Below are 21233 nucleotides of genomic sequence, written 5' to 3'. Positions count from 1 at the left end.
AAACAGAAAGAGAGAGGGAGAGACAGAAAAAAAGGAGAGGTAGAGAGAGAAGGAGAGAGAGAGAGAACGGACCAACCATTGTTGTTTACCTTGGCTGAATGAGAGAGAAGGCTCGTGCTGGACTGCTAGGAATGTTTACAGAGATTAAGAGATGTGGAGAGGGAGATAATTAAGAGGTGAACAGAGGATGAGAAACAAAGTGGCGGCCACTTAAAAAGTTAGTTATACTAGAAGTTATAGAGGTAACAATCGAAACGCAGGCCCGGAGGCAACTAGACACGTGACTTAAAAGAGAAAAAGAGACTAATCGAAATATTGAGTGAGTGCAAGAGAGAGATATTAAAATCAGCCCAGCCAAATCCCAAAAACGCCGCACAACTCCCTTGGTATTTCAGAAGCACGCGGAGAACCAGTGGTACACACCCTCTCTATCTCAGCCCCAGAGTCATTACATAGATTGCTGAATGGCTCTGCCAACTCAAAGAGGTTAGAAAACAAAAACAAACCTTATATAAGCTGAGTGAAATTGCCCCCCTGTTATGCAAGAGGAAAAGTATCTGTTCAAACTCAATATGGTCTCAACAGGTATTTTGTATTGAACAGGCTGCCCGGGGTGAGGAAGAATTGGAGTTAGTATAACAACGTCATAAGGTGGAAGGTCAGTCGTCTGTTCAGTTTCTCTATCTACTCGTGGCTGGAGGAGGATGTTCGCAAACATGGCGCAGAACTTTTAGGAAAGCAACAAGTTGTAAATCAAGAACAAGTAAACACGAGGTACCCAATTAGGTGAGTCATAGTGAACACTTGAATAGAGATAGATTCAGACTCAGATACACAGTAAGTAACCATGTTCACAGAAGCACATGCCGAACTTGATTTAGGGATCTAAAAATGTAAAGGTCCAAATACCTAATGAAGTCAAAATCCTAAAATAGGGAACAGCCTTTCCCCAGAAGGGCCAAATATACTGAGGCCATGAAGACATCCTTTCCTCTCGTCTGACAGGCTACCATGGCAATGGGAGTTCCCCACACACACACTGCTCTGTTTGTTTGGGAGCTCAGGGCTTTTAGTGTTGTTGTTGTTGCTGTTGACATTTCCCTGAGTGTCATCTGCAGACGCAGCTGTCTGTTCTAAATGTGGCAAACAAAATGGCATCCAACTGCTGGTGAGGAACACAAAGATTCCTTTTTTCTGGCTTTCCGAAGTGGGTGCTTCTGAAACTTCTTACTCCTTCATCAGTTCACTTGCGATAACTTACCCCTTCCATGCACATATCCCACTTGATATCCCCAGAAATAGGATGAAAAATTAAAACTAAGGGTTTCTGTTTGACAATAAATCAAACTTACAATAGAAAAAGGGTATAAAGCCATTCTACATTCGTGCACAGGCTAGTCAGCTAAAACAGGCCTGTGTTACTTTTTAATGGTGCAGATTTTGGCCTGTGTTATGTGCGTCTGGCTGGCCCTAAGGTGAGAGGTCAAGTACCTGCACATCATGTTAATGTGTGTTCACAACACACCCCTGTTTCCACAGTTGGGTCTGGTTAGCCTCCAACAAGCTAAGCTGGCAATAGCCTAACAGGATCACTTCTGCACTTTCTGACATTTCCCAGAAAACCATGATGTATCACCTGTGTGTGTTTGTGTGTGTGTGCGTGCGTGTGTGAATGTATATGGAGAGGTGTGGAAGTGCTTTTGATGGTCGTTGTGTGTGTGTGTGTGTGTGTGTGTGTGTGTGTTTGTGTGTTTGTGTGTGTGTATGTGTGTGTGTGTGTGTGTGTGTGTGTGTGTGACTGTGTGCTCACGTGTGCGTGAGTATGTGCATGCATGTGGATGTGATCTGTGTATATGCATGTGTGTGCCATTCCTAATGCTGAGTGTGTTCCCAGAGTGATGTTTGTTATTAAGAGGTATGCACACTTGATTACTGAGCAGTGCACAAGAGCCATGAATCTTGCCCACGTGTGGAGACATTGTTCTGATTGTTTTCCCAGAACCCCGAGGGGCAGTTGTGTCCTCAGAACACTGAAGGAGGAGAGGCAGAAGGCCTCCAGCCAGTCTGTGAGATGACGCAGGCGGTGTGTGCAGCTATGCTGTCAACATTGCTATACAGATTTACAGCAGAACTTTTCCTGGGCCCGAGGAGATGCTACTGTTACTGGTCTCCACTGAGCCAGACTTTGATCGTCATAAGGACACGCCTTTATTACACAGACACTTTTCCTTGAACAATGTGAAAGGAACCTGATTTCAGTAGATTCAAAATGGTCAGGGTAGATCTGTAGGTTATCGTGGTTATTGATCTCTTATCGTGTCGAGCTGCCGGCTTGTGTTTATGTTTTTCTTTTGGAAAGCTAAAACAAAAACATTCCTGGCTTTGATATCTGCTGCTTTGCTCCCTCTTTATCCTCTCTCTCTTTCCCTTGTTTCTCTCTCTCCCTCTTTCTCTCTCTCTCTCTTCCTCATACTCTCCTCTACAGCTTAACCTCTCAGCAAATCGTATCTACCGTTCCGAAACAATTAAGGACAAACAATACGTTTGGCTCCTTAAAGGTAATGGGAAAGTTCACACTCGATCCCATTACATTGTGGTAAATTGGTTTCCCACAGAAAGGTTGACTCACTGGAGACTAGTAGCTGCTCCTTCATAATGGGTCTCATGTCGCAACTCAGGGACTTATAGCTTCCATGTGGGGATAATTAAGTCTTATTTTGGAGCTGTAGAAATGGCAGTGCACTAAAAGAGGGTTGACTGACTTAGCCTGACTGACTGGGGCCCATTAGGTTGCTGATGAGTGTGTGTAACAAGTCATGGACTCACTCTGTGAAACACACAGCTGGTCCTTTCCAGGCTGGTGTAAGAGAATGGGAACACTATTATTAAACGGTATTATTAGACTGGGTGCCCTAATTTTTTTGACGTGCAATGATCAAAGTCCGCCACGCATGAACTAAAGCTATTTCAATAACTTGGCAAAATCATTTTTCAAATGTACTACCGTGAACAAGATGCAAACATAGTCGGGTCAGCTTCAGTTCATGTGCAACAGACTTTGCTTGTTGCTCTTTGCAGTTAATGAACTTAGGGCCCTGTTTACATGTGTGTGTGTGTGTGTGTCTGTGTGTCTGTGTGTGTGTGCCTGTGCCTGTGTATGTCTGTGTATGTATGCTCTAGACAGCACAATATGCATTCAAACACCTGTATTCCTGCGGACAAAAAAAATCTGTGAAGTCATTCTTCGGTTCTTTAAACAAAATTGCACCAAAGTTATTCCTTCCCTTTTCAAGGTGTCCCTTTCTTCTCTGCAGACATATATCCGCTGGGCAGGAAACACAAGCTTCCTTTCACAAACTTGACTGGTTTTATCGGTATGGTGTTAAGATTGGGTGCCAATGAGCAGCCTTTGAGCACTAAGGTTGAGAGAATTGAGGAAAGCCACTCTTGATTTGGTAGAGAATAGAAGGAAACCCAAGAAGGAACTACCCTGCCTTACATGGTGTGAATCATGACTCTCTCTCTCTCTTCCTCTCATTCCACTTCACTTTCTCTCTTTCTCTGTTAAGTACCCTGTAACCATCCATTGTGGTGAGTCAGCAGCTGTTGCAAAATTACACGCAACATTTGCACACATCTGCATGCTAATCTGCTTACTGCCGGTATTGGAAGAGGAGGCTTTAGTGATTAGCTCAAATGGCTGACAATGCACTCATTGAGGCTCAGACAAGAGAGAGAGAAAGAAAGAGAGAGAGAGAGAGAGAGTGAGGGCATCTCAGGCCATCAGGCACCTCTGGGGATCATGCCAATCCCACACCACATGGGTGTCCGAACACCACAAGAATCCGAAAGCCTCCTACACTATATGGAACACTGCACAGCGTGACTTATCTCACTCTGAGATGAATGTTTGATTTTGATTTCCAAACAGAGACTTTAATTCAGTTCACACACCCTCTGTAATACAATTTCATCCATCAAATCGAGACCCTCTTCAAACCCACTCTGAGCTGTTTAAACTGGTCCTGTTGTGCAATGTGCTCTGTGCAGACCCAAGCCACATGCTGAGATGAGACAGCAGCTATTTGTTACATACAGTGTTTGCGATGTGTTTACATTTTTGAGCAGTAATATAAAGTGAAAGATTGCTTGGGTAAATATTTAGTGGAACCTGCATCGGTGGTCAGCTGGGTTCAGTGTTTTGCCTGTGGTGTGGTTTGTGGTGCGGTTGTAGAAACAGAAACACTGCAATCTTTCCTGCTCACGATACCAAAGGCTGTGACCACAACCACACCCACAACTACGGTTCCTATCCCGTCTGAGTCCAACCACGGTCCATCGCCAACCCGTCAACATCTGCGGGTGACTCAGCAACCGAGGAGAGCAGTGGGGCTGACATTAGCGTTAGCATTAGCTTCTCCCCTTTCGGCTAACAGATGTGCCGCTCTCCACACTCGGGGCGGTGGCGGTGGAATTCCTTTGCCTTGTCTGGTGTCGGAGGAGCAAGAACTGCACTCTGCCGTTACTGCCATACTTGGAAGACGACAACGTCTCGTTCCCTAAACAATGCTGACAGGCCTTGGCACGGCGTGGCGTAATGGCAGGGTCGACTTGTCTGCCCTACTAATGATACGCAGAACAGCGTCAGGGAGCCGCAGTCATGCTTCCTTTGCTTAGATCCCATTCAAATCAACAAACGTGATTCGCTGGGGTTCAGACGTGGGAAAGAACAAATGTACTGGCAGTAACTATAACAGCATTAACGGTCTGATGTGGACACAGGGCTTTGTTGGATCGCAGCTGTCAGTGAGTGTGGATGCTGCAGACACTCCTGGAAGAATCTCCAGGAAGTGAGCTTTGCTATGGTGGGTTGATCCATCCCATTACAAAGCAGTCTGAATCTTTCAGAATATCTCCTCTTAGAAAACCGAGTGAAACAGCACTGTCTGGTACATATTGCTCACTGAGTCCAACACCATCTCTATAACCGTCGATAATGTCAGTACTTCCATGAGCCGCTTAAAAGGTTGAGTCAAATCACAACAGAAGCTAGGATGCTGGACATAAGACATAATCTCTGCTTTTTCACTTTAGAGTAAATGTCATGTAGTGGTTGGTCACTTTGCCTGATGATCAGCAGGCCCCTTCCACTCAGTGCAGGCTGTCCTTGGCCAAGTTAAGATACAACAGAATTTATGTACATGCTCAAAATTCTGGCTTGAGACACTGTGGACTTCACATTGTTTCAGTGGGTTGACATTTGGTTTAGTGTGCCTTTGTCCAGGACATTAGTGTCTAATGTGGGACTCTGTTCTGCAGAAGCTGCTCTGGATTGAAGTTTTCCTTTACAGAGCCACATGTCAAGGTCCATCGCCTCGGAGGACTGTCAGCAGAAGGAATCCATTGGCCAAGGCAAAAATATTTATCATGTTCATAACCTGCTCCAGATGCCCGCCCAGCCGGCCTGTACTACATGCTGAAAACCACTCACGCTCCCGTCCAGGGACAAATCAAAACCATACTGCTCTGTAAGAGAAGTAGGGCCGAAGGAAAAAAAGAAAAAAAGGGGAAAGTGTTCTTTGTTTTCATTTGCTCAACCTTTGATAAGTCTTTTCCTTTTTCCCACAGTGCGAAGGTGATTGCTTGGCACTCGTGACATGCCTAAGTGCAGAGACACTGAGGGTGGTCAGTAGGGTAATTGTCGGCGAGCTGGAGCGCGTTGGAGAGGCGGAATCCTGTGGGCCGAAGGGTTTAATGACCCACAGAATAAGAGGCACCAGGCTCTCCTCAAGCGTGACTGCACCTCACTTCATTCTGCAGGTAGAAGAGAGGCATGGTGGGAGCTCAGGGCTTAAGGTTCGCTGGTGGCTTAAAGGCTCTTTCTGGTGGCTGATCAGATGTCATTTAAGATAAAGCAGAGATGCCCAGCGTGTACAGCAATTTCCTAGTATGGAAATCTTAAACATGCACAAATGAATTAGGCATTTTCCGCACAATGGCATTTTTTTTTGAGAAAAAGAGATGGGAAGCTTGAGCTTCAGAAATTCCCAGGCTTTTATTGTGTGTGCATTTGTGTAAATTTGTGTCGGACAGGATTTGCCTATGTATTTTCCTGTGTGTGTGAGTGTGTGTCGGAGGGGTGGTGGATATGCATGCATGAGTATGTCTGCATATCTATTCATGTACCTCTGTGTGTGTGTGCCTTAGTGTGTGTGTGTGTATATGTGTGTGTGAGTGATGTATGTGTGTGTGTGTGTGTGTGTGTGTGTGTGTGTGTGTGTGTGTGTGTGTGTGTGTGTGTGTGTGTGTGTGTGTGTGTGTGTGTGTGTGTGTGTGTGCGTAAGTGTATATGTGTGTGTGTGTGTGTGTGTGTGTGTGTGTGTGTATGGGTCAGTGTGTGTCTGTGATCCTCTTTTGTTAGCCAGACCACCAGGCCGAGCTTAGACACTAACACTTGAGAGTGGGGCGCGGCCCTCCAAGTGGGGCAAATCCCCCCATCAGTGGACCACATAATAACCCCATTAAGACAGCAACCTGAGACCAAGAGCCTGTCAGCGGCATCACCAGCGGAAAACAGATGCCATGATACACAAGAGGCCAAGTCCCCCTATCAGGGCCCTGATGCTACTTGTTTAAACACTACTGGGCTAAGGGTAACATTTCGTGTCGAAAAGAAAGAGCCAAGCCTCGTGCTATCTACACAGGAAGATGGAGAACAATGGAGGCAAAACAAAGCCAAGCTGCCGCTGCCTCCGTTCAGCATTCCAACAGCGTTCATCCTGTAAGAAGATTTGAAGTTTCGTTTCTCTGAAAGGGAGAAAGAACGAGAATCATTATGGCAAGGATTCAGAACTTTCCAGAATTTGTGGGAGTGGGAGAGGGGGCCGCATGTCAAGCAGTCTGCTGTCTGTGTGGCATACCTCGCCGTCTCAGCTGGCTTTAATCTGACTCTTCATCGACCCTTACCAAAGGTCACTCTGGCCTGGAGAGCTTGCGGGAGGCGTAACTTTTCATGACCTTTTCCCCCTGCCTGTGGGTCACTGGTCAGTGTGCGTGAGCATCGTATGAGGGGCCTCTCATGCCTGCTGGGGTCCTTGCTGTTCAAGCCATCCTCTCCCAATGACTAACTGACACTACAATCATGTCTATCCCAAACACGCAGGTCATAGGTCAAACTGATAGTAAGTGTGTGGCTGAGAGGTACAAACATATCAACTAATCCTTCCACTCAAGAGGGGATTTCCCTGTACCCTGACTGACAAACGACACACACACACACAAACACACAATATACAGCCGCGGAAAAAATTAAGAGACCACTTCAAAATTATCAGTTCCTCTGGTTTTACTATTTATTGGTATGTGTTAAAGTAAAATGTACATTTTTGTTTTATTCTATAACCTACTGGCAACATTCCTACCAAATTTCAAATACAAATATTGTCATTTAGATCATTTATTTGCAGAAAAATGACAATTGGTCAAAATAGCAAAAAAGATGCAGTGTCTTCAGATCTCGAATAATGCAAAGAAAACAAGCTCATATTCATTTTTAAGCTACACAATACTAATGCTTTAACTTAGGAAGAGTTCAGAAATCAATATTTGGTGGAATAACCTTGATTTAAAATCACAACTTTCATGTGTCTTGGCATGCTCTCCACCAGTCTTTCACATTGCCGTTGGGTGACTTTATGCTACTCCTGGCGCAAGAATTCAAGCAGCTCGGCTTCTTTTCATGGCTTGTGACCATCCATCTTCCTCTTGATCACATTTCAGAGTTTTTTTATGGGATTCAGGTCTCGAAATTGGGCTGGCCATGACAGGGCCCTGATCTGGTGGTACTCCATCCACACCTTTACTGGCCTGGCTGTGTGGCATGGAGCATTGCCCTGCTGGAAAAAACACTTCTCAGAGTTGGGGAACATTGTCAGAGCAAAAGGAAGCAAGTTTTTCTTCTGGGACAACGTTGTACTTTGCCTGGCTGAGGTTTGTAAAAGACCATAAGGATTGAACCAAAGCGGACTGGAGGGTCTCCTAGTTCGTCTTCTCTGATGAGTCCAATTTTCAGCTTTGCCCAACACATGGTCGTCTGATGGTTAGACGGAGACCTGGAGAGGCCTACAAGCCACAGAGACTTGCACCTACTGTGAAATTGGACTCATCAGAGAAGACGAACTAGGAGACCCTCCAGTCCGCTTTGGTTCAATCCTTATGGTCTTTTACAAACCTCAGCCAGGCAAAGTACAACGTTGTCCCGGAAGAAAAACTTGCTTCCTTTTGCTCTGACAATGTTCCTCAACTCTGAGAAGTGTTTTTTCCAGCAGGGCAGTGCTCCATGCCACACAGCCAGGCCAGTAAAGGTGTGGATGGAGTATCACCAGATCAGGACCCTGTCATGGCCAGCCCAATTTCGAGACCTGAATCCCATAAAAAAAACTCTGAAATGTGATCAAGAGGAAGATGGATGGTCACAAGCCATGAAAAGAAGCCGAGCTGCTTGAATTCTTGCGCCAGGAGTAGCATAAAGTCACCCAACGGCAATGTGAAAGACTGGTGGAGAGCATGCCAAGACACATGAAAGTTGTGATTTTAAATCAAGGTTATTCCACCAAATATTGATTTCTGAACTCTTCCTAAGTTAAAGCATTAGTATTGTGTGGCTTAAAAATGAATATGAGCTTGTTTTCTTTGCATTATTCGAGATCTGAAGACACTGCATCTTTTTTGCTATTTTGACCAATTGTCATTTTTCGGCAAATAAATGATCTAAATGACAATATTTTTATTTGAAATTTGGTAGGAATGTTGCCAGTAGGTTATAGAATAAAACAAAAATGTACATTTTACTTTAACACATACCAATAAATAGTAAAACCAGAGAAACTGATAATTTTGAAGTGGTCTCTTAATTTTTTCCGCGGCTGTATATATATATATATACAGACAAGCAATACACAGATGGTAGAGACTGTTGTGATTGTCTGCATATGTGGAATGAGCTAAAGGCCAGAGCCAAGACATTCCACTGACATCCTCACCTTACCTCCCAACCATCAGCTTATCACTTTTGGGCTGGGCACTCCTACAACACTGCTCGTCCTTCATATCATGCAGAGCTGTGTGTGACTGTTTGTGTGTTGTGTGAAAGAGTTAGAGACGGCTGCAGACTATAACGACATCTGAGTGTCAGCTGTCACATCCAATGACACACACACACACACACACACACACACACACACACACACACACACACACACACACACAGGCTGCCAGAGCCCCACTGTAAAAGATCCCACCCAGTGTGTGGTCAGAGACAGAGGAATTCCACTGTTCTTTGTCAGTGGAGCCCTAAGGCTATGCCCCACAGGCCCACTGCACTCTCCTCGCCTGGCCCTGGATTAGGAGAACAAACATTCATCTCTTTCTCCACCACTCTCTTTCTGTTTGCTTTTAAGCACCTTCCATTCATCCATACTCGTCCAGTCTGTCTATTTTCATTCTTTCTTTTGTTGTTTCTTTCTTTCTTTTTTTCTGAGTTTGTCTGCCAGTCTGTCTTTTCTCCTTTCCTCCACATATTTAATTATATTGTCTATAGTATTATTACTTGGTCAAGGGTGATTTTCTTCAGATTCCACAGGATAGCACATAATCCGTCAGGGCTTTCTTTACCATGTTCATGTCAAGCGGAATCTTCCCACAGGCTTATTTCGGTCCCGTGGTATATACAGTATATACGTGACATAGACATGAGAATTACATTTCTCCCTATGGACTGCCATTCTTCTAGCCTGGCCTGTATCACATTAAAAAAGCATGTGCATTCGATGAGAACATTCTGACAGACTTAATAGGCTAAGCCAGGGCTGGATGAGAACTTCTCCTGTTTGTGTGTGTGTGTGTGTGTGTGTGTGTGTGTGTGTGTGTGTGTGTGTGTGTGTGTGTGTGTGTGTGTGTGTGTGTGTGTGTGTGTGTTGTGTGCGTGTGTGCATGTGCACGCCTGTGTGTGTGTGTGTGTGTGTGTGTGTGTGTGTGTGTGTGTGTGAGTGTGTATGTGTGTGTGTTGTGTTGTGTTGTGGCGTACGCTTGTTACATGCCTCAGTGTCAGCACTTTGGGCGGTAATTTTTGTTAACACTGTAAAAGAAAATAATCAATGACAAGCCCACAGGGACCATACATACAGTACCCATGCCCGTACAATCTGCTCTCTCTCTCTCTCTCTCTCTCTCTCTCTCTCTCTCTACACACTCTACACACACACACACACACACAAACACACACAAACACACACAATTGGGCATTGGTTTTGGCTCTGCATGGTAGTGGGTCATTCTCTGGTACATTTTTCAAAGTGCATTTTAATGGCTACTCACTGGTGTCGGTGACATATAATAACACCAATTTGTCAGAGCATTGTCAGACATGACATGGCCGCACTACTGGAGATGAATAATGAGTCAAAAAAAAGAAGAAGAATGCATCTATAAAAGAAACTCAGACACTCATGCTAGGTGAAAGTAACTTTTTCATGCAGTAGTATTTGAGCTGGCAATGTGTGAAGGGATTCTCTTCACCCTAAAAAGCATCTAAATTCAGGTGCCTTTTTTTGTGTGTGTTGCTGTTGTAGGTCAAAGGTCAAGTCAAGAGGGCAACATCTGCATGTAGGTCACCACTTGAGATCAGGGCTCTCGGCGAGGCTCCTGCTGCGGATGTGAGGAGGAGGGACTTAACAAAGGTGAAGCTGGTCCAACACACTCCTTTAAAAGGTCTGTCTGGGGAAGCAGTGGCCTGGAGAACCACAGCAGCAAAGTGGATTCACAACGAAGCGTAGGACTCCTGGCTTTGATGAAGTGGGATAGTGGGAATAAAAAAAATACAAAAAAGATAGAACAGAACAGTGGGGGAAGGAGATGAGAAAAGCACATAAAAAGAGTAACAAGCATCTGAGTGTTTGGGCCCACTCAAGTGTGTTCTGTTATCCAGTCTGCCTGTAGGAGCCTGGATTGTGACAGGGCTTCGCTTCCACACACCCTCCCCTCTAAAGCACAATTTCTCAGAGGAGAACTCAGTTATTTTCTCAGTTTTTTTTTCTTTCTCACATCAGCCATTTTCTCTCTGAACAAATAGGGTATTGAAAGATTGAGGGAGGGAAATCAGAACAGTGTGCATTGTTGGTCCCGCAAGGATGCCAAATTTCAAACGTCAACTGTGATTCGGGGGGTGGGGGGTGGAGAGAAAGACAGTTGAGTTTGAAAAGTGACAGCAATAGTTTGAAATAGTGTGAGTGTGTGTTAGACAGACAGAGAGTATGTGTGTGTTTTCCTGCTATTGTAGGATAAGAGAGGTGGATGAGGGATTCAGGGGTCTAGCTTTCCTTTGCTTTTATGGTCACAAAGGCGAGAAGGGGCAAGGCCTAGCAGAACTTCCTCGTCTACAACAGGAGAACAGGCTGTGCATGTGAGGGTGCTGCATGCACACTCACAAACACACACACACACACACACACACACACACACACACACACACACACACACACACTCATTGCCGGTGCACTTCAAACCATAACACGAATATCTTCTCAATAGAGACAGACCACTCTCACACCATAAGTACCCAACGGGCGGCTGGTTTCTCTCATGGCCTGGAAAATGTCTGTCAAATTCGAAAACACCCACTGGAAAAATATCTCTGTTTCTCACTCCCACTCACCAGTAACTGTTTGGAGGCCTCTCTTTATCCACTGAGCTGCCCTCCAGAATGCACCTGCTTCCTATCTTACGAGGAATAGCTCTGAGTAGCAGTGGAGGTCTCTGAGGTGAATGATTCTGTACGTAAAATGCAGTGAATGATATGAGTGCAACCCAGCGCCCTGACTTTCAGCATCCTGGGAAAGTGTAGTGCAAGCACAGACGCATAGGCTATTCTCCGATCAACTAGATTTGTTCCAGGCATTCATTTTGTTTTATATTTACATTCTAACTAGTGTATCAGGGTATCAATGGTGTATGAAATTTGCGTCCCATCAGTTCTCTAATGTGAAACATGATTGGCTAAAATAAGCCTTCAAAGCATCACCCAGCAGCTCTGGAATGCGTCCCAGGCTCTTCCCATCAGACGCCAGCGAACACTCCATCGCATTAAATGCCCCGCCCCAACCTCTCATCCTGACACTGGATTGTTTTATCACAGACAGGAAGGCCTTTTTTTCCATGGCCCATCCAGATCAGGAAGGACCGGCGTAGAGGACGCCAGGTCTCTGGACTTCAGGGAGATTGACGTAAAAGGGCAGCTATAATTAGGGCTTGTTTATCAGTGCAAAGGTTGAACTGAGTGAAAAAGCATCTGTGTCTGGGTTTTTTTAGGTGACGGGGCTTTCCTGATACCAGCTCCTGGCCATAAAAAATGAAAAACTGTAGTTGAACTTGACTGAGGAACTATTAGATAGCAGTTATAAATGAAAGATATTAGATAGCATGCTTCATAGACTTAGGAAATATACAATATTATTACTAGGGTAGTGCTTGTGCAACACTACACTACAAATGAACTGCTTGACTGGTGAGCGAGTCATCATCAATCAAGCAGCTCAAACCAATGCCATGGCCTAATTTTTTAGAAATTAGGTTTTGGATTCAGGATGCCAAATAATATATTTCAATGGCCCCAAAAGAGGACCAAGAGATGAGGCAGTGACAGGTTAGGGAATGAAACAGCTGGCTGGAGTGAGTTAGACCGAGCAGCCACCCGTCTAGGGCGTGCCGTTCTCACGCAGGGCCCCGGATGGTGAGGCCTGACCCGTCTGCTCTGATGATGTGGCAGGCTGCACCCCAGAAATAATGAATTATGTGTTTACTCCTCCTGCTCCACCTCCTTGCATCGCTATGGAAACCACATTCAAGGCGGGTGTTGGTCCATTATTTCCCTCCACCTCCCCCGAGTGACCTAGCGGTCTGGTGAGGCTTTTAAGTGTGCCCCGCGGAGTGAGAAAGTCTGCTTTCCCAAAGTCTTTAACATATCAATATGATCAGCTCTGGCGCTTGAGCTGAAACTGGCACTTGGCCCCTGCCAAGGAATGACTGCCATCAGGGACAGTTTCAGCGAGGGAAAATGGCCCCACTGAGGAGGAAAACAGAAAGACCTGATGATGGAGATGGAGTGTGAGAATGTGAGGCAAACACACACATACACACACACACACACACACACACACACACACACACACACACACACACACACACACACACACACACACACACACACACACACACACACACACACACACACACACATACACCCCCACCCCCAGGTCCAGCCTCTTTGACTCACTACAACTCTTACAGGGTCTCTTTCTCTCTCTCACACACACACACAGACGCACACACATTGCCGGTGCTCTCCAGGACCATTAGCATGCCCCACACTTACGCTGATTGCCCTTGATGCTTATCGGTTGTGGGGCTGAGGATGTCTGTGCTTTGCATGTTATCTGTTTTATCTGCAACACCCCTCTCCTCCAGCACATTAGCTCTGATTAGTGTTGACAGGGCTCTGGCCTCGAGCTGCTGCCCGTGAGGAGATGAGAGGTCTGTGGCCCAGAGATGAAACGCTGCCTCTGATCCTAAAGCTTGGTTCCCAATGACAGTGGCAAAGGTTGGATTATGGGCAGAATGACGTCGGAGAAAGACGAATCAGACAGCGAAATCATATTACACAGATCAAACCAATGCCCTTTGCTTCTGGGTTATAATGAATGGGGCTTTGTTGCATTAAGGAGCAGGCATATAACCAGACGGGATAAACTGAAAAGTCGAACATTGCTTATTACCTGGAATGGAGGTCTTGTGTGGGACCATTGTTGTTGCAATTTGGAGGAAAAAAAATCTGGATTTGCAAGAAATCTCAGAAGGACGAGAGTGAGATTTTAGAGGCTTTGATGCTTTGAGGAGGGCCTGTTTTTAGAGGCTGCCTTCCTGGCATGTATCCACATACTCAAAGACAAAAACATACACACTAACCATGTGAGAGGAATCTTCAACAGACTCCCTTTTGATCACTACAGGGACACTTAACATGGTGTAACATTTAAGAGGGATTTAGGCATTTGATCCTTGACATGGCAAGATTCTGCCTATTTTAACATACAAAGCCTTGCTTGTGTGTGTGTGTGTGTGTGTGTGTGTGTGTGTGTGTGTGTGTGTGTGTGTGTGTGTGTGTGTGTGTGTGTGTGTGTGTGTGTGTGAGTGTGGGCATTTTTTTCCTGGTTTGGTTGAAACACGCCCCATAATCACAGCCCAATGACGCAGTATCAGACTCATATTCTGACTAGAATTATGAGTATGACATCTTCAGGCTATAGCATTCTATGACGCCAATGCTAAATCTGTCGTGGTAAGTAAAAAGTGTGGACCTCAAGTGTATAGCTTTGGAGAAGGCACAAGAGGTAAGAAATGGCATTCAAAGCCATAGATCACCGTCACAGACAACAAACTGAATAACGTCCCCTACTTATCAGTCCTGGGTAAGCTTCATAAATATGGCTCTGTAGGCTTGTAGGAGGAAGGAAGACCAATTGGCAGACACATCTGGCCTATGATTGATTGCTAATATCAGACCGTGCAGGCAGTTTTCAGAATCTTCCTAGAATTGTTTATGGGTAAGAGGAAACCATGTATCACCACTGGTGTCGAAAGGGTGTCTAACCCCTTGAACCAGTCATTTTATGACCTTAAACTATGAGGCCCAGACCGGCCACACCCCTTATTTACAGCATGTTTCGGGTATCATCCGGGCCAGCTGCAAAAACAACAGCACCCAAAAGAACACAAACTCCCAGAATACAGCTGTTCAGCGCATGCTGATTTACTGTCTACATACCCTGAGGATTCTGGCAAGGCTGAGAGGGAAAATTGGGACGAGGCTTGAGATTTGAGAGAGGGAATTTCCGTTGCCTACCAACAACATGGCTTATCAGGCTACTTTCCAATCCACTAACACAACTAGCACAAGCCAAAACCAAGTGTTTTAAATCGTCAGAAAAAATGGACGAATGCAAAATGGTTACCCTGGTGGTTATGAAAACAAAGTTCATGTCTATTGCATCTGTACACTGTTCCCAGAGACTCTGTTTAGTGTTATGCTGAAGGTGTCTGTCACATGAGTAGTAACCATGGGAACCCCAGCAGCACTACTGCTAAGAGACAACACTAAGTGCATTTAAACAGAACTTAAACGCTTAACCTGATTGGATGGTCTATGGACTTTTTAACTGATAGGTCACAGTGTGCGAGAGTCAACAGTTGTCTCCCAAACCGGCTCTATTCGTGTAGCAGTTCCCCCCGAGGTTGCTGTCTCTCCACCTTGTACACTAATGAGTGTCGGAGCAACCATAATAACAGAGACATCCTAAAGGTGATGATTCTGTTATTGTAAGTCTTCTTGAAGGGGAGGATCAGGATCAAGGGCCAGGTGATGACTGACTTTGTGGCTTGGTGTGATGGAGTCTTTTCTCCATCTAAATGTGCCAATTCGACATGTTCAGTGATTTCAGAACATCACAACCAAGCCCATTGACTAAAAGGTGTAGCTACAATTTGGAAATTGTCAATGATAACAAACTGTGTTTTGAAACCCATGTTGAGGCTACCTCTAAAAAGGTCCATCAAAGACCTTTCTTCTGAGAAAAAAACTCTTTTAAAGTTTTTACTGAGACAATGACTCTCTTTTACAGAGTCTCTATCATTGAATCTGTTGTAACCTTTTGTTTTACTGCATGGTTTGGAAACCTAAAACTGTCCCATAAGACTCGGAAGCCTCGCTAATATGGCCAGAAAAGATCTCAGAGGGAAGTCATGCCAAGCTTTTCGACATTTATAACACAGGTCTTTCAGCAGGTCCTTAGATGGGCTAACACTATATTAGATTGCCAGGGCCATCCAATCCAGAGGGAGTTTGAGCTACTGCCCTCAGGTCGGCGTTTCACGGCTACTGCTAATTGTGGTTTCTTGGGTCTTAAAATATAATAATGTTTTGCTTTACAACAGGGGAACACTGCAATGGTGACATTGATGCAATGATGACTCACACAGAAGGGGGAACCTAAGCTGGACTCTCAGCCAGCACAAACATCCGCCTGTCTGGTCTAAACTCAAACACAAACGCATACACCCTCCAATGCTTGCCACCGTATTTGTCTTTTGGAGACAATTACATTTGTTTCTGTAGACCCACATATTTGACTACCATATTGTATACATCTGGGCGCTATCAAAATAAACCTCTCCATAATGACTGGATGTTTGGGCTTATCTCAGCTTTCCACTAGAGTCTGTATGAAAAATAAATGAAAGAAACTAGGCCAACTTTACTCCTTTTGAACTAACTGTATTGTGTGTGTTATAAATAAGGGATAAATCAGCCCTCGCCCTCCCTCCTGTAGTGATGCCTTCCTCTTGAGTTTGACTGACAGGGCCGATGGGAGTCGGGGAGGGACAGGGGGGGTTATAGCCAGTCGAATCCAGAGACCCAAGAAGTGAGACCGAAGGATCAGCGCTTGGGTATCTCTCAGGCACCAGTCTACATTCCATCTCAAGCTGGCTAAGATCCTTCGAAGGCTAGAGATCAGTCCAAAAACCCAAGCATAGACCTCCAGAGAGACTCATAATGATAAACCAGGAAAGGGCATTACACCACTCACCTGTGACATTGCAAGTGGAGGTCTAAGGAGACGCACCGCTACACTTATTATGGGACATGCATAATCATTGTGCTGACATGAATTTTAGGTGCCAGGTCCAGTTAAGCCTCAAATATTTCTCAGCGCTTTACTGCATTTCACCCCACATGCCAAACTGCCAAGTGTATCCCGTCTGAACCAAATTTAAAGTTTCCATCTTTCATCATGACTTGAGTTAGAGTATGTAACAAGTACCACCCTTCTGAGTGAATCGAATTCCGCCTTAGCACTGGCTTTGTCTGGCCAAGGGCAGTGACTCCCTGTGGGTCTTCAGGGAAAGTAGAATGGGTTATAGCCTAACTAGCGTGGGAGTGACCTTAATGAACTGAATAATCCCCTTCCTTGCTAAGTCTTATCTGATCACCTAGGGTGAGAAAGATGAAAATAAGATGTGGTCAGTGGGCCTCAGGCACGGAGCTGAGAGAGACCTCCTGCAGACCACCCACTATGCCACAGACTTTCACACAAACTCACACACACACACATGCTTGCGCACACACAAACACAGACACATTCACTCACACACGGACACATTAACACACACACACACTCACACACACCTTCTCGGGTGCCTGCGTGCTCAGAGATGTATATTTCCAGGGCTAACTGTGATAACCTGAGGCCATTTTGCAGGGATTATTAACACACTGGACAGTTCCTGCTTTTTCCATTCACTAACCAACTCCACTCATCCTTGTTGCAGCTCAGAATAGAAAGGCGAAGTAGAGAATCTAAAGCATATCTGTCACCTGTCCATACATGGAATAGCAGACAAGAACGATTGTATGAATCCCAAAATGGCCTCCTTTAGAACACTCTTTCAATCAAGTATAAGATGATGTGGGACATTTGTGCCTGAAAATGAGAAAGGAAGACAGTGTGTGTGTATTTGTGAGAGAGAAAGAGATAGAGAGAGAGAGAGAGAGAGAGAGAGAGAGAAAAATACAGAGAGAGGGGGGCTGTTAAAGAATGTGAATGTTAAAGATGTTGGCCCTAGGAGGACTTCAAGTGAAAAGATCATGCAAGGACTGTTCTTAAATAGCTGACTATGGGGGATAGTCAATGGCTGTGCTAAAGAATCTTTATGAGAAACAGAACATTTTAGAAGGTTCTGATAAATATCTATGGGTGTCTGTTGACTGACAATGCCAGACCCAACTGCAGTATGCTGAGACACAGCAGTATAACATTGTTTTATCTAAAAGAGACAGATTGTTGGCAGACAGCTCTAATTGCAGCTGGCCTCTTCTCAACCATCCAGAAATGCAGTTCCACTGATGACTTTTTCATGTTCTCATCTAAATATTGATTGCATTCCACAGGTCAACACCCATGACCCATTGGTCCAGTCCTGCAAAGGAATCGAGTTGAGTATGCGCCTTGAGACTATTTTATTGTTTTGGCACTCTAAAAATAATATTATCATACTATAACAAGTCATACTATAACAAGTACATCATAACAACATTGATGTGACAGACTTGTTTAAGCATGTTTTATAATTAGACCCCCCTTCTGATATATGCAGGTTAAAGCAAAACAATATCATTGATCACCAGCTCATGCATGAGTGATGGTTTTTTGAGTAGGTCAGGCATTTTTGGATGGTGTCTCAAAGTCTGACCACTGGGGTGGCGGTAATGGTAGGCATGACACTGGGACGACCTCCTGATGAGTTAGGAAACAAAAGTTATGGCCCCTCATCCAGCTTAAGTGTGCCATCTTAACTAAAATACCAGGGATTCCACTAATCTAAGAGTTTTCACTAAAATATGTCTAGTCGCTCGTAAAGCTGCTCATAGTAACTATGCCAATTTTCAGGTACATGTAATCCAAAGCCCTCCTGTCTAAGACCATGACCAAATAGAGTTGACAGAGGAGGGGTGCAATCAATGTCTGCCCAGCCTCTGGACTGAAAACCTTCAATTACTTCTGACAATGCTTCTGTAAAGATCCAGCTGAAACCAATGTCTGTTAGCTAACTACAGACAGATCTTGTGACTGAAAGTAATCCTACATACGTAACAGATCAGAGTTTAACATATTGCATATTGCTTGGACTAACTTCACTCTCCATGTTCATCCAACTACAGATGTACACTACCTCGTTTCAAATGTCAAAGGTCAAAGTTCACTTCTGGAACACGTCCAACCCTTCTAAGACCTGCTCCAGTCATTATGGTTATCCATTGTCAGGGGAGGTTAGGGTGCTGAACACGTCAGTGTTTTCCCATGACTCCTCCAATTGGGATTTTTTTTGCTCGCTGAGTGCAGACGGTGTTTGGGCCAAGGGTGAATCTAATTTGGACCCCACCTTAACAAGGGGGTAATTAATTGCAGGAAGCAACCACTGAGGACGATCTGATAATCTGATGAATATCAAACTCGAAGCACGTGTCTGGTCATTTATGCCTGTTTCAGGCCACAGTCCTGACCAAGAGGGAGAAAAGAAAAACACTCCTCTCCTCTACTGGACTTTGGCCAGAGCCCTGATCAGTATCACCGGATTCCTATTTACTTCCAGGCTGCAATGCTGATACGTCTAAATGCACATACATATATGGGTGAAATTGGCGAAAAAAGATTTGCAACTCTGTCATGTTTTGGCCTTAGGTCAAGTTATTTCTTGACAGCTGCAAGATACCTCTGTAAGCTATGGAGACAAGGAGTTGTTTATCTCGTTTTTATTCAGATGTTTTCTTTCCAGCAGCTTGGACATCCGGAGAGAACATCTGCTCTTGCAAACTTCCTTCGATTAAATGTAAATAATGACCCCCCAGAGGGTGAAAAAAATGCAATTCGCACAGTCCATCCAGATGAGCCATGTTCATGACACTGTGGCTCCCATCACATCCCCATAGGGGTATTCCAAACAGGAAGAGAACCGATTCTTCGTTTTTGGAAAATTGATCAGACAACAATCTTATGGCCTTCAATCAAAGCTGTGTAGTCAAACGTTTCCTGTCTCTGTCCCCACATGATAATACAGTCATGGCTGTCCTTGAGAGGGAACACGTTTCTGTTTTCATGCACATGTCTAGAGGAAATCGAAGTATTGACAAAAGTAGCTTTGCTTTACAGATTTACACCATATTAGTGATTGACCTTGACCTATCTGTCACTGCAGGCCAGGCCTCAGTCTGTAGGGAGTCAAGCACTGTGCTAAGCTAAGCCTGGCAACCCAAGGTTTCAAACTCATGCTGTATGAAGATAAAATGCATTTTCTTTATGACATGCTGTCAAAAAAACTAAAGTGAGTCAACCAAATCCAGCAAGTGAGTCCATCAACATTTGCAACTTGGAGAAATACGAGGGGAGTGTCTGTGGACATGAGACTGCATTTAGGGATTGGCTGCCGCAGGCATTGAAGACAAATGATCCTAGCCGACAGACACTGGTTGAACTTGAAGATGTAGACATTCCCTGATGATGCCAATTGTGGCTCTTTTAGAGGTAAAAAAAAGTCTTTCTTACTCTCTGAGATCCATGTCCATGGAGCATTTATCTAGGCTATTTACACAAGTTAATGAAAATGGATCAGATGCTGGAAGTCAGATATTGTAATGACCAGTTTGCATATTCTGAATTCTGAAGGATAAGTGAGTAATCTTGAGATATCACTAAATTCTGCATGAGGGATTTGGGCTATAAACTTAGCTTAGTCATGATGGCAGTCATCAAACCAACCACACTAAGTAAACCAGACATAAAGCCAAAACAGAGTTTGTTGTTACAAGCCTTATGCAGACAACACAAATAATCTCTCTCCCTCTTACACACACACACGCTCACATATGGAGAAGTACTCCATACAGTATAACTAGCCAAACAGTATTGTGAGGGTAGGGGTTGAAGCTCTCCACCTTACAAGTCTGGCTATGGCCACGCCCCGCTAAAAGTGGGAGTGGCCAAAGCAGTTCCACAGCTGCTTGTACACTCCCACCTGTACCGTTATGTCTATCTAACAGCGTCCATGTCAAGCAGCCTCAACTCCCTCTGTGTTCTGTGAACGTATGCAAAGCTCACACAAAGTATCAGTACAATACATCTTCTTTTTGAACTGATAATCTGTGTAAATTGTAAAGTTTTATGGCAAACTGAATGTCCCATCAACAAGTGACAGCATTTATTACTATTTTGTAAATTTCACAACGATCACATGTTCTGTGAATAACTTATATCCATTATCTGCATTGTACCTAAACTAAATTTAAGGAGAAATCAAGAAAAGTGTAATCCATTGATGCACACATGAAATGTGACCTCCAACATGCAACAATGGAATTTATAAGATATCTATGTAACGTTACCTATTTAAAAAGTCGTTATGAATGCTATGTATTGCCCTGATGTTCACAGAGACGGAATTATTCTACACTAAGCGGCTTTGCAGGCTGCCATTCAGGTGTCACTTTCCTAGTTCCTAATTTCTTAATTCTTAGCAAGTTGATTTTTTCGCAGACGTTCACATACAGATATATACATACGCTACATTTCCTG

At 44.4% G+C, this 21233-nt stretch overlaps 1 protein-coding gene across 1 annotated transcript in view; it reads right to left on the bottom strand.

Annotated features, from left to right (window-relative positions):
• col4a1 (collagen, type IV, alpha 1) overlaps positions 1 to 21233 on the bottom strand; it is a 49468-nt gene that overhangs the window by 27977 nt on the left and 258 nt on the right. The window lies entirely within an intron of this gene.

This window comes from Sprattus sprattus (assembly GCF_963457725.1).
Source record: "Sprattus sprattus genome assembly, chromosome: 5".
NCBI classification, from domain to species: domain Eukaryota; kingdom Metazoa; phylum Chordata; class Actinopteri; order Clupeiformes; family Clupeidae; genus Sprattus; species Sprattus sprattus.
Note: the sequence above shows the minus strand (reverse complement) of the source record. Positions and strands in the feature narration are given on the sequence as shown.